Here is a 7,013-nt window from a genome sequence, read left to right as displayed (position 1 = left end):
AATAACACGGAGAAGGCGGGAAAGGGTAACAGAGAGACATTGTCCGGTCCGTTTATTATAGTTCCTGACTAATTACCCTGAAGCTCATCTCTGCCCCTCCCCCTCAAACCCCCCCTCCATTCACTCTAGCCTCCATTGTGCCAACATAATCACTTTCTAAAGTTCAGATTTGCTCCATTCACCCCTCACTGCCTACAGTTTGCAATGTAAACTTCTAATTTGAAATGCAAGAGCCCTCAAAAGGGCCTTTATTTTATCAATCTTCTGCCAGTCAGCATCCCCATCATCAATTTTTTTATTTTAATTAAAAAAATTGAACTATAATTGACTTACAATGTTGTATTAGTTTCAGATTATAACATAGTGATTTGATATTTTTATAGATTATATTCCATTTAAAATTATTATAAAGTATTGGGGCTATAGTCCCTGTGCTGTACATTACATCCTGTGCTGTATCTTATTTATTTTATACCTGGTAGTTTGTACTCCTTAATCCCCTTCCACTGTCTTGCTCCTCTTCGTTCTTCCCCACTGTAACTGCTGGTTTACCCTCTATCTAAAAATCTGCTTCTGTTTTGTTATATTCATTCATTTATTTTTTAGATTCCACCTATAGGTGAAGATATAAAATATTTGTCTTTCTCTGACTTACTTGACTAAGAATAATAGCCCCCAGGTCCATCCATGTTGTTTCAAATGGCAAAATTTCATTATTTTTTTATAGCTGAGTAACAATCCATTGTGTATATACCATATCCTCTTTATCTATTCATGTAATGATGGACATTTAGGTTGCTTCCATGTCTTGGCTATTGTAAATAACGTTGCTATGAACACTGCAGTGCATATATCTTTTTGAATTGGTGTTTTCATTTTCTTTGGATATATACCCACGAGTGGAATCTCTGTATCATGTGGTAATTCTATTTTTAGTTTTTTGAGGAACATCTATCTGTACAGTTTTCCACAGTAGCTGCTGATCCTCACTTGCTGGAGGTCAGGCCTGGGAGTGGCATAGAGAAGCTTCCCCAGCAACTTCCTCAGAAAGTGCTTGTGAGCTGGGCAAGCCTGGAAATATCACCAACTGCTCTCTGATCATCTTTTTGCTTTGTATACCAGTTTGCCATTTATCAGGGTCCTGGGGTCTTATGCATATTGGGTGCAGGTGTGTTGAATGAGGTACATGTATATGTGAGGGAACAGGTAGAAACTACCTGTTATCATTTCATTCCTTGCAACTGTGAAATCAATCATGTCACACAGATTAGACTCTTAACGTAGTGTTAGGGAAACCCTTGCCCAACTTCTAATTATATTTGATCCCACTTAGCCTTATCCATATAAAGTTTGCAAAAGGAGATAGTTCAATAGCAAAACAACATAATCTGGGAAACATTGAATTTTATGCACATGGGGATGAACACAAAATTCCCCGTAGCTAGAAGGCAGAGAAGCTGAGCCATGGAGTGGTTGGTTGCTAAATGCTGGGCATCTTCATTTACATCCCCCTCCTACCCCAGTATCAGAACCTCACATACCCACTTGGCCCCAGAAATCAGGTCCTTCATTATTAAAACTGTTTTTCCCATCTGCAAGAAATATAAGTTCTCCCCATCCTTTAAATTCTGGGGGCTGGGGTGGGAGAGAGAAAAATGAAATCACTGTAAAAACACTTAAGTTCTAAAGCACGTGATTGGTTTTCAGGCGTTGACTATAAAACTAGAGGGTGGAGATGCTGGAGAGCTGACACTCGGGGTGGAGTGGGGTTGCTGCAGCATCCATCACCCCCACCCTGGGGCATCCCGCACCCCCAGGGGCGCCCCTCATCTCAGGAGGGCCCCAAGTCCAAGGATAACCCAGTGCCCTCGCAGCTCCCACAGTGCCGCACTGCATGTGTGGGGTGAACATGGCCAGCTCTGCGCCATCTCAGCATCACATGCAGCCCTCTTGGGGTGAACTGAAGGGCCATGTATTTGCATTGACCCTTCCATTCTCTGCTGTCCATATTCTCTTGCAAATAAAGTTTGTGGCTATTACTCAACAAAGCTGAGAACTGATGACAAAACTGGAAAAAAATGAAATGCATTATTGAAATGAAGTCTAGTTCAGCGTATGTTTGGCATTAAAGCATATGGAGGCCATCAGTCCAGTTTCAAATGAGTTTCCCTGCCCTGGTTGGGAAGGCGAGGAGTTCTGACTTCTAGAGGTGGGGGCAGAGGCTCAGGGTAGGGAGCAGTAAGGACCACCCCACCTGCTTTGGGCTGCAGGAGGCAGTTCTAGACCCTGCTTTCTGCTGAATCAAGGTCATCTCCAGGGAGGACTCTCAGATCCCCCACGCCTCACCCCTGTGCTGGACAGGTGTGATTTCCTGGCCATGCCTCCGCCAGCTCACCTCCCAGGCTCTTTCCCCTACTGGCCAGTCCGGGCTCCTCTCCAGCATCTCTGATGGCTGGCCCCAGCCTCACCTGCTCAGGGAAGCCCTGCCCACCTGGAATGGTCCATGGTGGTACAGAAGCAGCCCATGGGCTAACACACACAGTGCACACCAGGTCTTGATGAGCAGAGATGATGCAATGCCTGATGCCACGTGGCTTGTAAGCAATGCTCCCCCTACCCAACCCCAATAATACCAGACCCAATTCTATGGTCAAGGGGAGAACAATTTTAGAAACTAAGTATACACTCTCTTTTACGAACCCTGACTTGATTCTTCACGTCAGGAAAACAAAAGGAGCTGGAATAATTGAGAGATCCCTTTGGGTGGTTGTGAGAAAAAAGGATAAAAGATCCTACGTAGAGGGGAGGGATAAATTAGGATATTGGGATCGACGTACACACACTGCTATATATAAAATTGGTAACTAAAAAGGACCTGCTAATGTAGTACAGGGAACTCTACTCAATGCTCTGTAATGACCTATATGGGAAAAGAATCTAAAAAATAATGGCTATATGTATATGTGTGGGCTTCCCTAGTGGCTCAGTTGGTAAAGACTCTGCCTGCAAGACTTAGCAACTAAATCAGCACCATCAAAACTGATTCATTTTGCTATACACCTGAAACTAACACAACAGTGTTAATTAACTATACTGCAATAATAATAATTAAAAAAAGATCCTAACTACTTAGCAAGTATAACAGGGCAAAGGCTGACCACGATACAGGAGAGATGGGAGCCTGACTGGCATTAGCACTCCAGACCTCACTTTGCTCATTTGCAGAATGAGAGAGGCGAGTGGGGAGAAGGGAACCCCAGGATCCCAGCCTTCTGGCTCTGTGATTGGCTCCCGTAGTTCTCATTGCCCTTTCTACTCCCAAGAACTCACTGCTTTGAGGAAAGCCACGTGGACAAGCCCAAAGCAGAAATAGGCCCGGGAAGTCTCTTTCCAATGAGGCCTCACCAAATATTCCATATTGAAAGAGTTCATAATGGCACCCTTGGGAAAAGCGAGACAGGCAGCAGGGTGCTTACATTTGTGGACGTTCTCACATTCTGTGGATTCCACCCTGGAATTCTGTGGAATACTTTGGGGTTTAGATCACTCTGGTAGAAGAGGTGCGAGCATCTGCAAGTTGCAATTCTCACTTAAAAGCTGCCACCTAGGATCCAGACTGGGTCTGCAGTGACCAGGGTCTGGCACCTCCCCACCATGGTGCACACAAGATGGTGTCGCTACAGTGGTGTGTAGACAAGGTCTGTTCTCTCCAGTATCTACCAACTTAAAAGAGAGAAAAAGAACCCCCAATAAAAATGAACATCAATGGATTCTCTGGAAAAGAAAGCAAATTTGCTTAAACCATTAACACATTGGATACAAGTGTGGCTCATATTTATATCCACATGAGGAATTTGTTACAATGTAGGGGAGGAAAGTTCCAGAACATCACAATAGAGAGATGTGAGGGGGTTGTGTGTGTGTGGAGATGGAGGGGGTGGGGGGAGGCTCTTGGCCATCTCACTTCTCCTTGACCAGCAGGGATTTTAAGAACTGTGAAGAAGATGGGTTATTCTCTAGAGAGAAGGCTGGAGCTATAAATGATGACCTGGTCGCATCTGTGAGATCTTTGTCCTAGACATAGAAAGGAAAACTCTGTTTTGATGGCCGAATCATGCAGGATATTGTATTCTGGAATCTGTGTTTCCCGGTGTGAAATAGTTAGTGGGGTTTGTAATATAGAGATGAAGTTCACACATTTAATTAATAAGTAAGTTTCTCTTGTGAGGTCTGTGTTGGAGAAATTATTATGTTCATTTCACATGTGGATACCGACGGTACGGAGGGCTTACCTTGAACTTGGGTGACCATCTGTGCTGGCTTGCCAGGGACAGTCGTAGTTTCTGCATCTTGTTCTGTTGTCATTATTAATGGTGTCTCCTTTCCCTGTCACAAGTGCTCTGGTTTATATTTAAGTATACGGCCACCCTAGCCAGCTGACACACTGCTGGCAACAGGAGGGTTGAAGCTCTTGCATTTCATTCACCAGATCATCCACTGAAGCAAATGTTTTCCCAGTTGTCAAAAGTCCTTTGTTTCTGACTTGCAGTCACACACAACACCGTGTCGTTTCGAAGAGAAGATGCACCACCCACCAGGCCTGAGGTCTCTGGTCGAAACATTGTGGCTTGTCTTTCACTTTGTTTTGTTTGATTTTCACAGTTACGGAAACCTCGGAAGATTACCTTTTATGACTTCAGCAAGGGTTAATTATTTCTTTTGTGTCCCAATGTCATATCATTTTAAGTTATCCTGTTCTTAATAGGATTTAAAGTAAAACAGAAAAGAAAAAATTTGAAACACAGCAGCATGATTCCACGAGTGCTTATTCTGAGGGCTTCCCCGGTGGCTCAGAGGTTAAAGCGTCTGCCTCCAATGCCAGAGACCTGGGTTCGATCCCTGGGTCGGGAAGATCCCTTGGAGAAGGAAATGGCAACCCACTCCAGTAATCTTGCCTGGAGAATCCCGTGGACGGAGGGGCCTGGTGGGCTACAGTCCACGGGGTCACAAAGAGTCGAACGATTGAGCAACTTATTCTAGTGATTTTTTTCTTGGAAAACTTACACGAAGAAAATTGACATGCTTTCCTCAGCCCTATAATTAAGTATGCCTGCCCAGAAGTCATACACAATATTTATGATTTTTGTGATTAATGTCCATCATAGTAATGACCATTGAAATTGCATCATCACAACCAATAATGGCTCAGTTCTGTCATGGGTTTGTTCTGGGTGCAAAATCACCAGTTCTCCTTACATCACTAGTATCTCCTCAGTTGTCTTTCTTTTTAATGACACTTCTCTGTGTCATAACTCATTGTGAATCATGAATTGCCAACATATGGTGCCATTAACCAAGAAATCGTCTTGTACCTTTCCTGCTTAACCGAAATGGAGTTGAAAATATAGTCTGCTGGTAACTTTCTTGTAGGTCTGTATGTGTCTGCAGGAAAATTCACATTTCAAGTGCTTCCCACTTTCTTTAGGCCTTTGACAACAAATTTCGAAGTCTGGCAGTAGGCAGGTTGGTTTGTCATAGCAATTTTTTTTAACCCAGACATTAAATGAAATCGAAAACCTTCATGTACATCTAGTTCAAATAGTGTTTCTTCCAGAAAGAACATCCCACAGTAACAGCAATGACAATAATAGTATGTATCATGAAAATCTGAATTACTAAGCTAATGGAGATTGCAGAAAAGTATTACTGTTTGCTAGAGACCCCACTCAGAGAAACTGACAATCAGCAAAAAGTTCTTAGCGAGGGCTTTGAGCTTTGGAGAGCCATGTAGAGAATGGTGCCGTGGCTTTAATACAGAGCCTCTCCAACTGTTTTCAGTTCCTGTTCTCAAGGAGGAGGAAAAAAGGGCCAATACTAGTACGATAGAAGCTTTTCCCCATAGTACGATCAGAAAGTTTGACTACTCAAGAGAAAGTGTTTTACCGTAAATATATATCTAGATTTCATGGTTGTTAATGATTTATGTTAAGTATCTTCATTGCTAAATGCCTTTTTCTTTTTTTTTTTAAATTTATTTATTTATTTTTAATTTTTACTTTACAATTCTGTATTGGTTTTGGCATAGATTGACATGAATCCACCACAGGTGTACATGCGTTCCCAAACATGAACCCCCCTCCCACCCCCCTCCCCACAACATCTCTCTGGGTCATCCCCGCGCGTCAGCCCCAAGCGTGTCATATCCTGCATCAGACATAGACTGGCATAAATGTCTTTTTCTTTTGTGCACTCCCTGAAGAATCTTGCTTCAAGGAATGTCTGCAGAGGCCAGAGTCAGCTTTGCTTGTGGGGGAGGGGAGGGTTCCAGCCACTGGGGCTGGGACACATAGTTCCCTGAGGGGGTTCCTTCGGCTGCCAGGGAACTAAGCCGAGTGCAAGATGGGTGGGAGAGCCCCCATCTGGTTTATCTGAAATCGACAAGAGAGATTATCTGCTCTTACGCTTTCCAAACAGCCCCAGGCAAGCAGAATCTGCATCTAAAGGTGCATCTTTTCTGCCTGGATTGAGCTAGTCTGGAAGAGCCCTGGGAGGACTGGGCGCTACAGATTGTTGAGGACAGACCGCCATTGTAGGTGCCTTGCTGTCTCCTTCATCCTGGGGTTTTTGCCTCTGTACTGTGTCAAGAGACAGGCAGAAACTGCCAGGAACAGGCTCTCCACACACCAAATCAAGGTGGGTTGGTGTTACAGCTGCAAGCCCAGGGGCATCTGGTTTAGGCTAACATCTGGAGCTGCCCTGCTGTGCTCTCTCCTTCTACCCCGCCCCCATCCTTTCTGGCATTAATAACTTGAAGACAAATACTCAACGGCTAGACAAGGACCCAGATAATCTGGACCTGGGGGCCTGAACTCAGATCCCTGCTTCATGAGCACTCTGAACCCAAGGAAATAACCAGGTTAAAAGGAGATTCGTCTGGCCTTTGCCGTAGGCCACCAGGACAGAAAGTGTGTGTGGTTAGTTCCTCCTTAAAGCAAGATTACCAGGTCAGCCTG

This window comes from Oryx dammah, unplaced genomic scaffold, assembly GCF_014754425.2.
Source record: "Oryx dammah isolate SB20612 unplaced genomic scaffold, SCBI_Odam_1.1 HiC_scaffold_10, whole genome shotgun sequence".
NCBI lineage: Eukaryota > Metazoa > Chordata > Mammalia > Artiodactyla > Bovidae > Oryx > Oryx dammah.
Note: the sequence above shows the minus strand (reverse complement) of the source record.